This window comes from Saimiri boliviensis, chromosome 7 (assembly GCF_048565385.1).
Source record: "Saimiri boliviensis isolate mSaiBol1 chromosome 7, mSaiBol1.pri, whole genome shotgun sequence".
Classification (NCBI taxonomy): Eukaryota; Metazoa; Chordata; class Mammalia; order Primates; family Cebidae; genus Saimiri; species Saimiri boliviensis.
In genome coordinates this window covers 1712043-1727346 of record NC_133455.1, presented here as the reverse complement: position 1 = coordinate 1727346, position 15304 = coordinate 1712043, and positions in this window count along the sequence as shown.

The following is a 15304-nucleotide window of genomic DNA, read 5'->3' as shown; positions in this document are numbered from 1 at the left end:
CTATGAATGCAGGCAACCTGCAGTACCAAGGCCTTACCAGGCTGTGGCAAGAGGCACAGGCTCTGGTTAAATCAGACACAGGTGTGGATGCGGGCTCCACCATCAGGAGCTGAGCCTAGCTCCCGCCTCTGTAGAACAGGGACAATCACCATACCTTGCCACAGTTTTGCCTTAAATACGCATCAGAGGATGCATAAAACACACACACCTGATAAGTGGTGCTCGCACGGCCCTCCCTCCCCGCTGCCTGTAGTTCTTCCATCATTAATGTCAGAAGGGAGCCACTGCAGATCCTGGAGCAGGGGCTGTGCCTGCTGCACACTGCACATGTATCCCCTTCTCCCCTGCCCTGTAGAAAAGTACCCTCGACTTTTCACCCTCCCAGGACAGGGTGACAGCACCCACTGCCTACATGACCAGGATCTGGGAGACTGACCACCCTCAGAGGAGAGCTCCTCCCTTCGGAAGCCAGGGATACGTCCCCATTAACCACAGGAAGGGCGTTCTCTGCTATAGGCAGGGAGGGGACTGTTTATAGACTGAGAGTCCATGCTGGTTTATATCATCAATAAAATGCTGCAATTATACAAAGCTATAATAATAAAGCAGCTCTTAACTTTATTGTGTTGGAACATTTTTCCAGCAATATACTGAGGAGATGCGATAAAATCGCATACTCTCTTCCATTCATGTGACAAATATCATACCGGATAAGGGACAGTCTGCCTTCATGGAAATGGACACTATTTTATTTCTATTTTTAAAAAATAATTTTAATTACACAGAGATGCATGAGCACATTCCTAATCCGCCACCTTGGGAACTAGGACGTACAATTTTCAGTTGTACACCCACGTAAGAACATTTTCCCTCTAAAGCTAATGCATAACTCCTCCAACCTAACCACACCCTACGGAACCCTGTAACCTGTGGCCTCTGTGGCGAACCTCTGGCACCTTGTGCAGTGTTCTTATAGACACAGGGATGCATGCACAGAAGCATAGGGAGCATCTGAAAACACAACCGAGAGCTATCTGTTTTGTCAGGGACAGCCGCCACTTATCCACCTGACAAGACCTCACTGGCAAGGCTCTGGCTGTGATGTGGGGACAGCCGCCACTTATCCACTTGACAAGACCTCACTGGCAACGCTCTGGCTGTGATGTTGGGCTATCCCTTTGCCAGAAGTTAGCACTGGGAAAACTGGTAAAAATGAGAAGGTCCCGTATTACTTCTTACAACAGCACATGAATCTACAGTTTTCTCAAAACCAGAGTTTGAATTGAATATATGTCATCTTTCCCTGTTTACACACATGTATTTGACTTCTCTGAAACGTACGCTCAGCTCACTGGGCCTCAGGCACAATCAAAACCCTGCATTCCCCTGGCCAGTTACAGGAACATAGATGGATGTGTGACCCAAACCACACCTTTGGGAGACAAGGAAACTAAATTTTAGAACTCTCATTTTAAAGGACTGGAGTAAACAAGCACCTCCTCTTCCAGTGGGGTTCCTGGGAGGCTGAGAGGCAAGCCTCGCGACCTCTGGACGATATCCTGACACCACAGTGAGGGATTCTGGCTGAGGATGCAGCCAATGCACAGGAGAGCACAGTAGGAGGCAACGAGAGAATTCTGGAGATCTCCTGGATCCAGCCATGCCTGAAGATAAACTAGCCCTGGGTGGTTATTTACATCAACAGACAATGATGTTTAAGTCAGTTCTAGAGATTTCTGCCACTTAGAATTGAAAATACAGCTAGTGCTCGACTTACGACCACGGTCAGGGCTGCAAAATGGTCGTAACATGATTTGGTCGTAAGTTGAGTAGGCTATAGGTACAGTTGAAATGGTGCACGCGGAGATGGTAGTGCTGCCGGGAGTGGGTCTGCACTGTCGTACGCCCAGCAGGGCAACGTTTGCGCTGCCAGATGCGGAGCAATTGTGGCTAGCAATTGTGATCGCAAAGTCGAATGGTCGTAAGTTGCATAGGTTGTAAGTCGATCAATACCTGTAAATTCTCATTATACTGTTGCAGCTCCATCACCAACATGAAGAAAAGTAGAACTAAGAAAGGCAAAAAGACAGCCTTCAGAGACCTAAGTTGATCTCCTAGATCCAGCCATGCCTGAAGCTGACTACCTATGGATTGTTATATGTCAAAAAACTTTCCTTCTTACTGAAGCCAGTTTGAGTTGGGATTCCTGTCACCTACAGTAGAAAAAGTCCTGATTACCCTGCTTTATCACAATGATTTACACACAATTGTATCAGTGAATACTTGCTGAATAATTGATCAATAAAAGAATGAACTCAAAGGAGCATGTTTGACTAAAACAAGACACCCTCTTGCTGAGCACTTAAGCGGGACAGAAAAAGGCTCTGGAAGGTCTCAGCAGACGCCATCTTCAGGTGGGAGGCTCAGGACTGGTGACCTCCAGAGATGACATGTGAGCAGGGACTTCACAGAGGGGATGTTTCCGCAGCGGGCCCTCCAGACAGGCAGACGGCAGGAGCGAAGGTGCCGGGGCTGGCGTGGGGGACAGCAGGGGGTCTTCGGACCAGGGCAGGGGGTGTGTGAGGATGAGAGGAGGATGAAACGGGCTGGGGTAGAGGCTGAGCATCCTGGTGAGGGGCGCATCTGCACCAGGGTCCAAGGAAAGAGGGCTCAGTGCAGGCGCTTCCGCCAGGAAGGGACAGTGCAGGGACCCGCGTGGAAAGCTGCGAGGGCAAAAGAAGGCCTGTGAGCTGCAGATGAGTCAGCACAGAACCTGTCACTGACCCTGGGGCGGACCACGGCAGGAGCAGGGTGCCCAGCTCAGAGGCCACAGAGGGGACCGGAGCCATCCTGGAGACATGGGCACTACAAAGGGGGCCCGAGCAGACGGGGCGCCCTGGGTCCTCCTGCCCTCCCCTCCACCACAGCCCCGTTGCTAATCCAGGCAGACACCATCCCAGTCGGAGCCTGGAACACGCGGCCCACGGGGCTGAGCCCAGAGACTCACGGGAAGGGGGATGAAGGGGCCTGAGGACAAGCAGGCCCAGGGCAGCCACGATGTCCCTCAGACCAACCCTGAGGCCCAGAGACTTCCAGAAGCCCCTCGTGGTGCTGCTCTGAAAACACCAATCTTCAGGACTGAGACAGTCGGCCCTTAGAGAAGCATCATTCCTCATCAGAGCAACAGGAAATATAGTTAAATAATCAAAGCTCAATCTCTTTTAGTCTAGACATAAATAATGAGATTTCACAGAAATGAGATTTCACAGAATTCTAATTTCAAGTGCAATATATTGCACAATGACTATCCCTCTAATGCGATTTTGTTCCTCTGAAATGGATTTGTGGATAGATTTGGCCTGGGTATAAATCTGTGTTTACAGCTGGATCGCGGGCAGAGGCTGACGTCCCCGTCTCCATGCCCAGTCCCCTGTTGCTGCACAAACGGCACGTATCCCATTGTGCCAACCTGGGTCACAGCAGGTAGCCCGCGATGGAGGGCAAAAGTGCCAGTGCCAGCACGCACACGGCCCTGGTCCTGCACTGGGCTCTAGCAGCCCCAGCTGAAGAGCCACTAGCATCTGATCCTCATCCCTCTGCAGCCCTCAGCAGCTGGGCCGAGCCACCCTCCCGGACAGAGGCGGGAACGCCTGCATTGCATCTGGCCTGGAGCGGTGACACTCCTCACAGGACCTATTCTCCAGAACCCCAAGGTCGGGGTTTGTGGATATTCAATTTCACTTTCAAGGTCTAGTGGTAACTGAGGGACCAAAGGCAGGCAGGTTCAGCTCCTTCCTGCAGATCCAGGGAAACAAGAAAGGAGGCGTTCTGGGGTGAAGTCACCCCACCCCTGCTTGTGTCTTTGTGGTTCTGTGCGCCTGTGTATATGGTTGTTTCTGGATTTGCCTGCGTGTGCACGTGTGTCAGTTTCCCCCGCAGGTGTGTCTGGGTCTTTCCACAGGTTTTGCATGTTTGTCTTGTCATGGGTGTGCCTTCTCTGGATATGGGCCGACCTCCTGTCTCGTCCCTCTGCAGTCCAGCAGCAGGATAAAGGATGAACCCGATCATCTCACTCCCTGGTCACGTCCCTCCCATGGCTTCTGCATCATCGGGTTCTTTGCTGTAACCACAGAAGCCCACCCCTCCAGCTGCATTAAGCAGGAATAGCTCATTACAGATTGTGCTTCTCCAACTCCCATTACACATAAATCCCCAGGGGTCTTGAAAAATGCAGGCCCCAACTCAGCAGGTCTGGGCTGGGGTCTGAGACCGCGCATTTCCAACAAGACCCAGAGGAAGTGAATTCCTTGGGACCAGTGTGGACATCAGGAAGATCCCAGCACTTCATGTCGGCAGACTTCATGGGGGCAGACTCCATGGCTACAAATGCCCAGCCCACAGCAGGGGCCGTTACAAGGAAGGCCACTCAATGACCCCAATGCTCGCCCTGCTGGCCCCAGGAGGAGACATCAACCTTCTTCCTTCCCACTCCCACTGAGTCCACTTGCCTGCCATCCCCAGCACCCACACAGGCATCCACCCAGCTGCCGTCTTCATCCAGTTCTTTTCCTAAGAAAAGGCTCACGGGAGGTTTCTGATTGGTTGAGCCTCGGTCACATGATGGGGCTCAGATCACATGAGAGGCCTGGCTGCAAGGGATGCTGGGAAATGGAGTCTGGTTTCCCCCTTGGAACTGTGAGAGGCACCATGAGAGATGTGTGCCCATAGGAAAGGCACTCACAGGGACCATAAGAGGCCACAAAACACCCTCAGCAGCTTCACTCAAACCCTGAATTCAGACAAGATAGGCCTGAACGTGGCACACCTCCACAGGCTCAGTCTAGAATATTCTTCCCCCACATCTCTATCCAGGCCTCAGTCTGAATGTCACCTCCACAGAGAGCTTTCCTGACCATTCCAGTCATTTCAGAACATGATACCCAAATCGAAGGCTACAGCACTGAGAAAGCTGCCCAGAAGTTTCCCCAGTGCCCTCCCACTTTCAACATGAGACTCTAAAATATCTTTCTAAGGCCAGCCCAGCCAGACACTGTGACCCCAGTGGATCTGGTCCATGGATGCTCCCAGGCATCTCCCAAACAGAGGCAGGGCTCCTCCCAGAAAGAGTGTTCTGGAGATGAAGCTGAGTCTGCCCTGCTAACTGACTATCTGCATGTGGCTCCTTCAGAGGTCTGGCTTCTTTGCCAGTGCCCCTCTCTGCTGGCATGGTCAGAGTTCTTGGCCCCAGCATTTAACAGGAATCCACTGTGCATGCTACTGTGCTGGAATTCTCCATGCATGCCACTTTCAAAGGGTCTGCCCCTCAACAAACACGGATGCTGGAGGCGATGCAGGTGCCCAGGGTGGGGAGGAAGTCTCAGGACTGGGGTCTGTCTGTCTGCCTGCCTGAAGCAGGATGAAGGAAATGCTCTTCCGTGTTTGAACAGCAAATCATTTTCCCATGCTCAAAAACTGAGCCCAGTAATTCAGGGAAGGAAGGAAGCCAGAGGCCAGAGGTGCTGGGCATGCTGGGGCTCTCAGCTGCAGCCTGTTGTGGGATCATAGTGAGTCCGTCCCCACAGCCACTCTCAGGAACAGCAGGACGACCATCTGCATCTTCTGCATGAACTGGAGACCTGTAGCTGGTGTGTCTCTGGCAGGATGTATCCAGGGGCCTGGAGCTCCTCTGCGCGCAATGAATGGATCAGACTTGAAGAGCACAGCCAGTGGACGGAGCCACAGTGGACCCCTGGGTGGTACTGGATGCTGAGGGACTGCTGGGGGCTCTCTCATCTGTCCATGCAGACACTCACTCGCTTACTAGGTTTGGGTGAAGTGAGCCATGCCTCAGGAATGTGGAGGATGGAATGGGTGGGTTTGGGGAGAGAAAGAGAAGGGAGTGGACAGAGGGGGAAGCTACAGAATCACCCAGGTGAGTGGAAATTAAGACTGGAAGCAGGTGGGAGCCACGAAGATGGAAGCCAGAGATGGCAGGGGGAGGGGGAGGGGGAGGAGGAGGGGGAGGGCAGAGCTGTTGGTGATACTGGAGGGAGGTGCTGGGAAGGGAAGGGCATGGTCCCTTTAAATGATACAGAAGTGGGGAGGCACTGGGAAGGAAAGGACATGGTCCCTTTAAATGATACGGAAGCAGGAAGGTGCCGGGTAGAGGAGGGCATGGTCCCTGGCCCCACGGACCTAGGTGAGGACAGGCATTTCCTGCCCAAATGTTGCATTTCCCAAGACCACCCTGGCCTGCCCCATCCCCATCCTGTGCCTATAAAGACCCAAGACCCTAGCAAGGCAGACACAGAAGTGGCTGAATGTCAGAGGAGCACTCGGGAGCCTGGGCGCTGAGAGGAAAACGCATCGACAGGCCGGTGACTGGCAGAATGATGCGGAGTTGGACTGGGGCAGTTGGAGGAGAGCCCAGACCCTGAGTGGCCCAACTCCTGGGGAGAACCATCTCCCTTCCGGCTCCCCCATCTGCTGAGAGCTACTTCCACTCAATAAAACCTTGCACTCATTCTCCAAGGCCACGTGTGATTTAACTCTTCCGGTGCACCAAGGCAAGAACCCTGGGATACAGGAAGCCCTCTGTCCTTGAGGTAAGACGGGGGTCTAACCGAGCTGACTAACAGAAGCAGCTACAGACAGCTGAAGTAAAAGAGCCCCTGTAACACACATGCACTGGGCTTCAGCTGTCAACATGCACCCCCAGACCCTGGCGTAGGGTCGGAGCCCCACCCCTGCCACTCTGTGCTCCCCTAGAGATTTGAGCAGCGGGGCACTGAGGAGCAAGCCACTCCCCCATCACACGCCCTGTGAGGGGCACAAGGGAACTTTTCCCGTTTCACTGGGATGATGGAGGAGTCAGAGGTCACCCATGCTGAGCTTAGGAGAATTAAAGATCAAAGCCTAAAGGACAGCCGAACCTCAGTTCCTAAAACTAAGACTCTCTCTTTCCTACCCATGACCTTTCAGAATAGATGTCTCTTTAGGTGGTGGTTTAACTGAATAAAGTTGGGTAAAGTGATGAATCATGACAAAAATAAGAGCTATACCTCTCCAAAATATTTTCACACAGCGCATGGAAATGTGCAATCGTCTGCCAGTGTTTTCAGCGTGGGTCTCCTAACCAGACGTCCACTCGCTTTCTCTTCCATCAAGCACAGCCACAGCATGGTACTCAGCGGTCACCGTTTTAGGGGTTTCCGTTCTTGTTTTTAATGAAGCAACGAATCCTGTAATTTCAGGACAAAATCCTCCAATAACTGTACCTAGTTCTCGACGTTGCTTCGACTACACTTAATATGAATGAATTCCTTTTAGTATGCCCATTAAGTAAACCTACTGCTTTCAATTCAGATTTCATAGCAGTAATCCTTTTATCTCATTGACTTACGATGCTTTATTAAAGCACCTCAATTCAGGCACACACACAACTGGCATAAGCAGGCTAGGAATCAGGCATGCTGACTCCTGGCCAACCAGTACCTTCCCAGGTCAGAACAGACGTGGGTGGGAATGGAGAGGGACCGACCCCACACATGGTCAGCATGCCCTGGGCTGTGGTCAGCATGTGCACAGGAACAAAAGGTCAGCGTGGGGGATTTGCAATGTGAGTATGGAGTAAGGAAGCTTCTACTGAGCTATTATGGTATGGTACACAGTAGGACCTTGCCACACTCACGTGATTACTAAGTGCAAATGTATATACCCAAAAACAGCAGGAGAGAGAGAGAATGTAATTTGAACTATTCAGCTAATACAAGTCAAGGAGCCTAACCCCCAAATGGAGAGGAGCTGAGTTACGGGGGTCTATCCCCTCATCTGTCTCTCCAGGGGTGAACACCTCACCATTTGGAAGCTGGTCTTGATGTTTTTCATTTAAAATGGCCCTACAAAAAGGAAGCGACTTCATCTGAAATGGGACAGAAGACAGAAGCGAAACGCTGCAGTCTGCTCCAATGCCGGGCAAACGGCGCTGCTCAAAGGCCCTGCATGTAACCCAGTCCTTGAGCGACGCGTGGCTCGACTGCACTGTCCGTGTTTTTACAGCCCCTGCATATTGTGTCACCAGCCCACTGTGCCTTGTTCCTTCACCGGATGCATGGCCTTTGTCAACTCTGCAACCTCTCTGCCTCAGTTTCCTCCGAAGTAAAATGTGGATGCTAACAGTAGGTGCCTCACTAGACGAGGATGAGATGAGACAATCCAGCTAAGGCCTTTAGCACAAGGCCTGCCACACAGTAGGTGCACAGTAAATGCTATGGTTATTAACTTTGGCTTCACAGGATGGAGTCTGCAGTAAAGGAGGCAGAAATGATGATTGATTTTGTCGTCTCTTGCTCCAAGGTGTCTGTGAATAAACCACTGCATCTGAAGGCGTTTATCAAATATTCTCTCATCCTTCTCATTACTAGGACCCTGGCCGCAAACATTTCTTCATGTTGAAGGTATATTTTTATTCCTCCCCTGGCTGCATTAACTGTCTTTCTTATCACTTCAGTCCTAATGCTTAAACCTAGACTTCAGAAGAATAACAGCAAGAGGAACTATCATTGTATTTTTTTCCTTTAGATTAAAATTGATTTTTTGATTTTATACAATCTTGCCTTTCACACATGCCCGTGGGTTATTAACATTTAGTCAGAACATCTGTTTCATTTCTATACCCCATTTCCTCTGCCTACCAATTGGAAGAAAAGTCTCCTGAGTTTTCCATCCACTCACTTTAGGTGGTTTTTGATTTACACCTGAGTGAGAGCTGAAATTACTCAGCCTTCCCTAGTGTTCCCTCAGGCTCTTGTCAGCCAGTAGCAATGTTCTCTTCCTTCTCTCTGCCTTCTCTTTCTCACACTCGCTCATACAAAGCAAACATAACTGACCCCAAATGCAAGGGGACAGCTCTCTAGGATCTCTGTTCTAGCTCAGGTTGCTATAAGAAAATATCACAGACTGGTGGATGAGCAAAAGAAATGTATTATTCCTCAGTTCTAGAGGCCAGAAGTCTGAGATCAGGATGCCAGCAGGGTGAGGGGTCTACCGGGGAGATGAGGGTGCCAGCAGGGTGAGGGGTCCACTGGGGAGATGAGGGTGCCAGCAGGGTGAGGGGTCCACCAGGGAGATGAGGGTGCCAGCAGGGTGAGGGGTCTACCAGGGAGATGAGAGTGCCAGCAGGGTGAGGGGTCTACCGGGGAGATGAGGGTGCCAGCAGGGTGAGGGTTGTACCAGGTTGCAGACAGCAGACTTCTTGCCATTCCCTTGCATGGTGGAGGCTTCCTGGGACCTCTTTAATAAGGGCACTAATCCCACTCATGAGGATTCCACCTGCAAGACCTCATCACTCCCCCGAAGGCCCCACCTCCTAATATTATCCCCATGGTGGTGTTAGAATTTTAACTTATTAATTTAAAGAGACACAAACATTCAGTCCACTGCAGAACCTAACTTATAACACTGGGGCAAAGTCAAAATACAATACCTCCCCCTCCTGGTATTCAGACGGTGCAATTTCATCATGCCACATCCCACCTTCCCTTCTCCCCAAGTGTCTGATATGTGAGTTGGTTTACAGGACTTGGTCTTCCCACTGATGCTCATACCCAGCACCCAGGGGGCCTGGCCCACAATACACACTCTTAAGGTCAGGTGAAAGAAGGAACATCAGGAAGTGTAGGCGGACCCAGCTTCCCAGAACCACTCCGCCAAGTCCTTGTCACAGATGCAGGCTTGTACGCAGGCTGCATAACATCATGAGAACTCAGTGTGGTCTCTTTCCAGGAAGCCATCACCTGCCACAGTCACAGACAATATTCTAGGACCCATACCAGAGCTGGTACAGCTGGTCATCACCAGGGAAGCCGAGAGAAATTGCCCAACCACTCTATAAATAATGGTGTGTGATTCAGGCCTGCCAGCAAAAGAAAAAATGACCCCCTCCCTGAGAAGCTTTCAAAAGTCTAAGATCACAGCAAGCAAAGAGCAGTTTCTTAACAAAATCAATCTTTCGATGTATCATTTCACAGTAAGGACACCAAGAGCACAAACACGACATTCTCAATAGAAAAGAAAAACACCTCCGCAGATCACACACCTTCCAAACCTGTCTCTCTGCCCCGGCATTGCTAGGAAGTCGTTCTGCTGATCCTCTGCCAAGTCTGCTAAGCAAATGGCAGTGTCAGCGCTCTGCTAAGTGGGTAATCAGCTCTCAGGATGCCAGCTCACGGTGGAGGTGGTTTGGGGCTGACTCACCCTGTTCTATCTTTCAGGACGCTGGTGAACACGGCCAGCGTTCTCTCCTGGGCAGCGGGACGCCCCCTTCTCACCACAGTTGTTTCTACTCTCCATCCTAAGGTCAGCTCTCCCCACCCAGTAGCTTGCACGTACACACCTGCCTCAGGTGGAGCAGCCTTCCAGTGTCTGCAAGCTGAAGCGCCACTCTCTACACCCAGAACCACAACCACGTGTATTCCATTCCCGCTGCTGCCCTCACAGATCACCACAAACTCCAAGGCTTGAAAACACTCATCTATTTTCTTGCAGTTCTGTAGGTCAGAAGTCAGACGTGGACCTCACTGGACTAACATCAAGGTGTCTGCAGGCTGTGTTCCCTTCTGGAGACCCTAGGAGAGGATCATTGGCTGGTGCACTCAGGTTGCTGGCAGAATTCAGTTCCTTGTAGTTATCTGAGACCCGTTTCCTCTCTGGCTGGCTGGCTGGCTGGCTGGCTCAGGGCCTTCCCAACTTCTAGGGGCTATGTGCATGCCTTGGCACCCTCCTCTACCCTGCAAGCCAGCAACAGGGTGAGGCTCTCTTGGACTGAATCTCTCCTCCTTCTGGCTCAGCTCTCTGACCCAGCTGGGGAAGATTATCCTACTGTAGGGACTCACGTGATGACACTGGGCTTACCTGGACAACCCAGGACGCCCTCCCTAGCTCAAGGTTCAAACCCCTAACTGCATCTGCAAAGGCCTTTATTCTATGTGAGGTGACATATTCACAGATTGCAGAGATTAGGACATGGGCACATTTGGGGGCCACTGTTCTGCCAAACACACCATCATGGGCCTGAATCAAGGGTTGCTCAGAGCAGCAGGTGGGTGAGCTCAGTAAGAACAGTGCAAGGCGAGGGTGGGAAGGGGGCTGTATACTGATCCCCAGGCTCTTCACCTTCCACTCCTGCCTACCGACTGTGCTAACTTCACCTTTGACACATTCCATTAGAGAAAGAATTGCAGTATTAATTGTCTATTAACCAGAATACCTTTGACTTGGTCAAAGGTAAAGTTGAAGAAATCCATTTGCTAGTTAGAAGCACACTCTGCTAACTCAAAAAGCACTGAAATAAATTTAACTAAATTCTGCAATGAATTCACCATCAGGGGCAAACCAAGCATGAAAATTAATTCCTAAAAGGAACCTCTTAATAAAGTCATGTGGTGACTGAAAATGAGGTGGCTAATGAAATTATTTTGGGGACAGTGTCTGGACATTTTACACACAAATGCTGCTCATTGGAAGTTATTTGAATATTCCATTGACAACAGATGATAGAGAGATTCTTCCGTAAGGCAGGGTTGAAAAGACCCACAGAAGACATCTGCAGTTTGGGGCTACTGAAATGATGGATAAATATTCACGGCCCATCATCCCAGGCCTGCCAAGGAAGAGTTTAGATAATGTGACTCTCAAGATTTTACTGGTATTTTCCCAATTCTGGAATGTTTTCCTTTTATAAAATCCATGATTCTACAGCAGTGCTGCCTTCATGTTCAGGCCAAAAAATTGCAGACGTCATCCATTACTTCCCTCATCACCTCATGCCCCACATCTAATCTCCTGGAGGTCCTACAAGGTCTACCCCTAATATATGTCATCTTAGACAAGCAGGCCTGAGACAAAGATTCAGGACTAGCAGTGTATTTGGTAAGTGACCCCAGGAAACAATGGTGAGAGAAGGGGGAATGGGGTAGGATGAGGAGGCAGTTAGTAAAAGAATTTGTTTTCAAGTGTTGCCTCTGTGGCAACCAGAGCTTTATCCCACTGGGAAACCTGAGAATTCAGGTAGAAAACATGCCTCAGAGTTATCTCCTCCCAAGGATGAGGGAGTTGGGGTACTGATACACCAATTCCCATCAGTTATCAGTGGGAGGCTGTTCCTGGAGGGTATCAAATGACAGCACTTTGTTTGTCATGCAAGCAAGGATCAGTTGCAGGAAGGTTTGGAGAGTAATGGGCTATGTTCACAACCTTGATTGTGATGATGGTTTCATGGGTGTGCGCATGTGTCAAACCTTATAAAGCTTTATCAAACTTACACATTTTAAATCCGTGTAGATTATTACATATCAATTACCCTTAACAAATGGGGTTTTGAGGCCGGGCGTGGTGGTTCACGCCTGTAACCCCAGCACTTTGGGAGGCCAAGGCGGGTGGATCACAAGGTTAAGAGATCGAGACCATGCTGGTCAACATGGTGAAACCCCATCTCTACTAAAAATACAAAAATTAGCTGGGCATGGTGGCGCACGCCTGTAGTCCCAGCTACTCAGGAGGCTGAGGCAGGAGAATTGCTTCAACCCAGGAGGTGGAGGTTGCGGTGAGCCGAGATCACGCCATTGCACTCCAGCCTGGGTAACAAGAGTGAAACTCCGTCTCAAAAAAAAAAAAATGGGGTTTTGATGAAAAAACCCCAAGGGCTCTCATGGGAATCAGGATAAAAACCCAAACCCCTTACTTCAGGCTGTTGCTCCTCATGGGACCTGGCCCCACCTACATTGCTTCCCACATCTCTAATCAAAGTTTCTCTTCTCCACACTCCAACCTTAGCTCGCTTGTTCTTGACATTTGCTGTTTCCGTTAACACTTTTCCCCAACACCTCAGCTGGGCTGTGAAATCTAGGTAAGCTCCCCTTGATCACTCTTTCTAAATTACCATGCATGTACACACGTACACACACACACACACACAAACACAAACACCTATGCACTCATACCTGTATATCTACACACACCTCCACACTTACAAACACAATCCTACTTACAAGTCCACGTACACAAACTGCACTATTTGTACATAAGCACACGTCTACACACTTACACATGCACAGACACACACAGCCTACCACTACCCTGCATCACTCAGAACACACATCACCACCTGGAATCATTGTGTCCATGATTCTGTTACTTGCTTATTGTCAGCCTCTGCCCATTAATTCCATTGGGGCAGGAACCATGTCAAACCTGCTCAGTGTCTCATCCCCCCTTTCTAGAACATTCCCTAGCATGTGATAGGTGCTCAGTGAATAGCTGTTGGATGATAAATTAGGCTTCAACAACGTCCAGGAGATTAATAGTGATCCCACACCCTGCTGAGGGTGAATGGGATGAACCACACCCATTCAATATAATCCTCATGGTTCCTACAGTGTCCCCCTTTTCCAATTCTGTGTACCCACTAATCATAGTATCCTCGTAATATGCACTAGTAGAGACCTGTCCTATCTTTGCCATTAAATACAAGATGGCCAATTCTGGAACTTAGATTCTTCATCTACAAATACAGATAACATCATACCTGTCTTATTGGCCAGTGTGAGGATTCACTGAGATCAGGCAAGGCATATGAGTGCCTGGTGCTCCCAACACACAGCTAACTCTCACCAACGTGGCTCTCACCAACGTGGGTCATTTCCACACATCTGTCTGAGGCCTGTTCCTCAGAGTCTGTGGTATAGATTTTCATGTGATCACTCTAGTCAGGGAGTGTGCACCATCCCAGTAATTAATGGAAACCAGTCATGTTAACTTATAAATGTAGACACTGACCAGTGGCAGATGTGGAATGGTTCCGTGTAATGTCTGAACATGATTCTGAATATTTGTTTTATTTAATCTCTTATTTCTACTGCGTATGCCTTTAAATGTGCATGTCTTCTTTTAAATTCATACAGTGGCCGGGCGCGGTGGCTCAAACCTGTAATCCCAGCACTTTGGGAGGCCGAGGTGGGTGGATCACGAGGTCAAGAGATCGAGACCATCCTGGTCAACATGGTAAAACCCCGTCTCTACTAAAAATACAAAAAAATAGCTGGGCATGGTGGCACATGCTTGTAATCCCAGCTACTCAGGAGGCTGAGGCAGGAGAATTGCTTGAACCCAGAAGGTGGAGGTTGCGGTGAGCCGAGATGGTGCCATTGCACTCCAGCCTGGGTAACAAGAGTGAAACTCCATCTCAAAAAAAAAAAAAAAAAAAAAAAAAAAAAATTCATACAGTGCTGACTAGTGCTATAAGATTTGTTTTTCTAAGCTTTTAAATTAATGAAGTAGCTGAAGTAGCTGGGTACCTACTCCTCAGGCTTACTGAAGTAAATACAGGTCTAACAATTTAACAGAGCATACTCTCTGAGCCTAAGATCCCCTGTTTATAAATTGTGACCTCTCCACTCAGAGGTGATAACTCATTAGAGATGCTCTAACCCACGTTCATGAGCTTTGAAAAACCATCTGAGAGCCAAGAGGAGAGATTAATGGACAGCAAAGCTAGAATGAAACCCCAATTCTATAGCATAAACATGAGGAGTTGAAACAAAATAGAAATAAAATATTTAAAAAGGAGTTGGAAATAATAAACAAAATAAGAATAAATCAGAATGAAAACAGATGCACCAAATGCAAACAATCAATGAACACTAAGCCTTGCAGAAGAGGTGGTTATAGGGAAGAAAGGTTACAGCTCTGGGCCCTGGAATGTAAGATAACAGGACAACTGGGCCTGTTCAACGGCCAAGCCAAACGTGACTGGAAAGGAAGCTATGTCTGACTGCTGTCCAAGGCTCCTGTTCTATTACAAGAGCTGCCTTTGGCTAATCCATGCAAAGCAAAGGTTACAAACAGTAACAAGTAATCCCCAAATCTCCAGGGCTTAAAAGGCCACTGCCAATTTCTTCCCTGTGCCATGCACCTGGGGCAGATTCACAGGGATTCTCTGCTCACTGTAACTACGGCAGGGCCCCTGCTGCTGCTGCCCTCTGAGTGCCAGAGGGAGTGGGTTCTGGAGCGACTCACCACTCAAATCAAATGCTCTGGGATGGAAATGACCCTTGATGCCTCAATTCAGCAATCCCATTCTTCCAGGTGGGGGCAACTGACTCCAACACGGGGGGAAAAACAGTCTCTCCAATGGGGCCACACTCTGCATTATGAGGACAGAGAGGAGGGAGCAGCACGGTTGACTAGCAGTCTGGGACAGCTTCCAGGAGCCCAGGTGAGAAGAGCCTTGAAGTTGAGGAGTATCTCA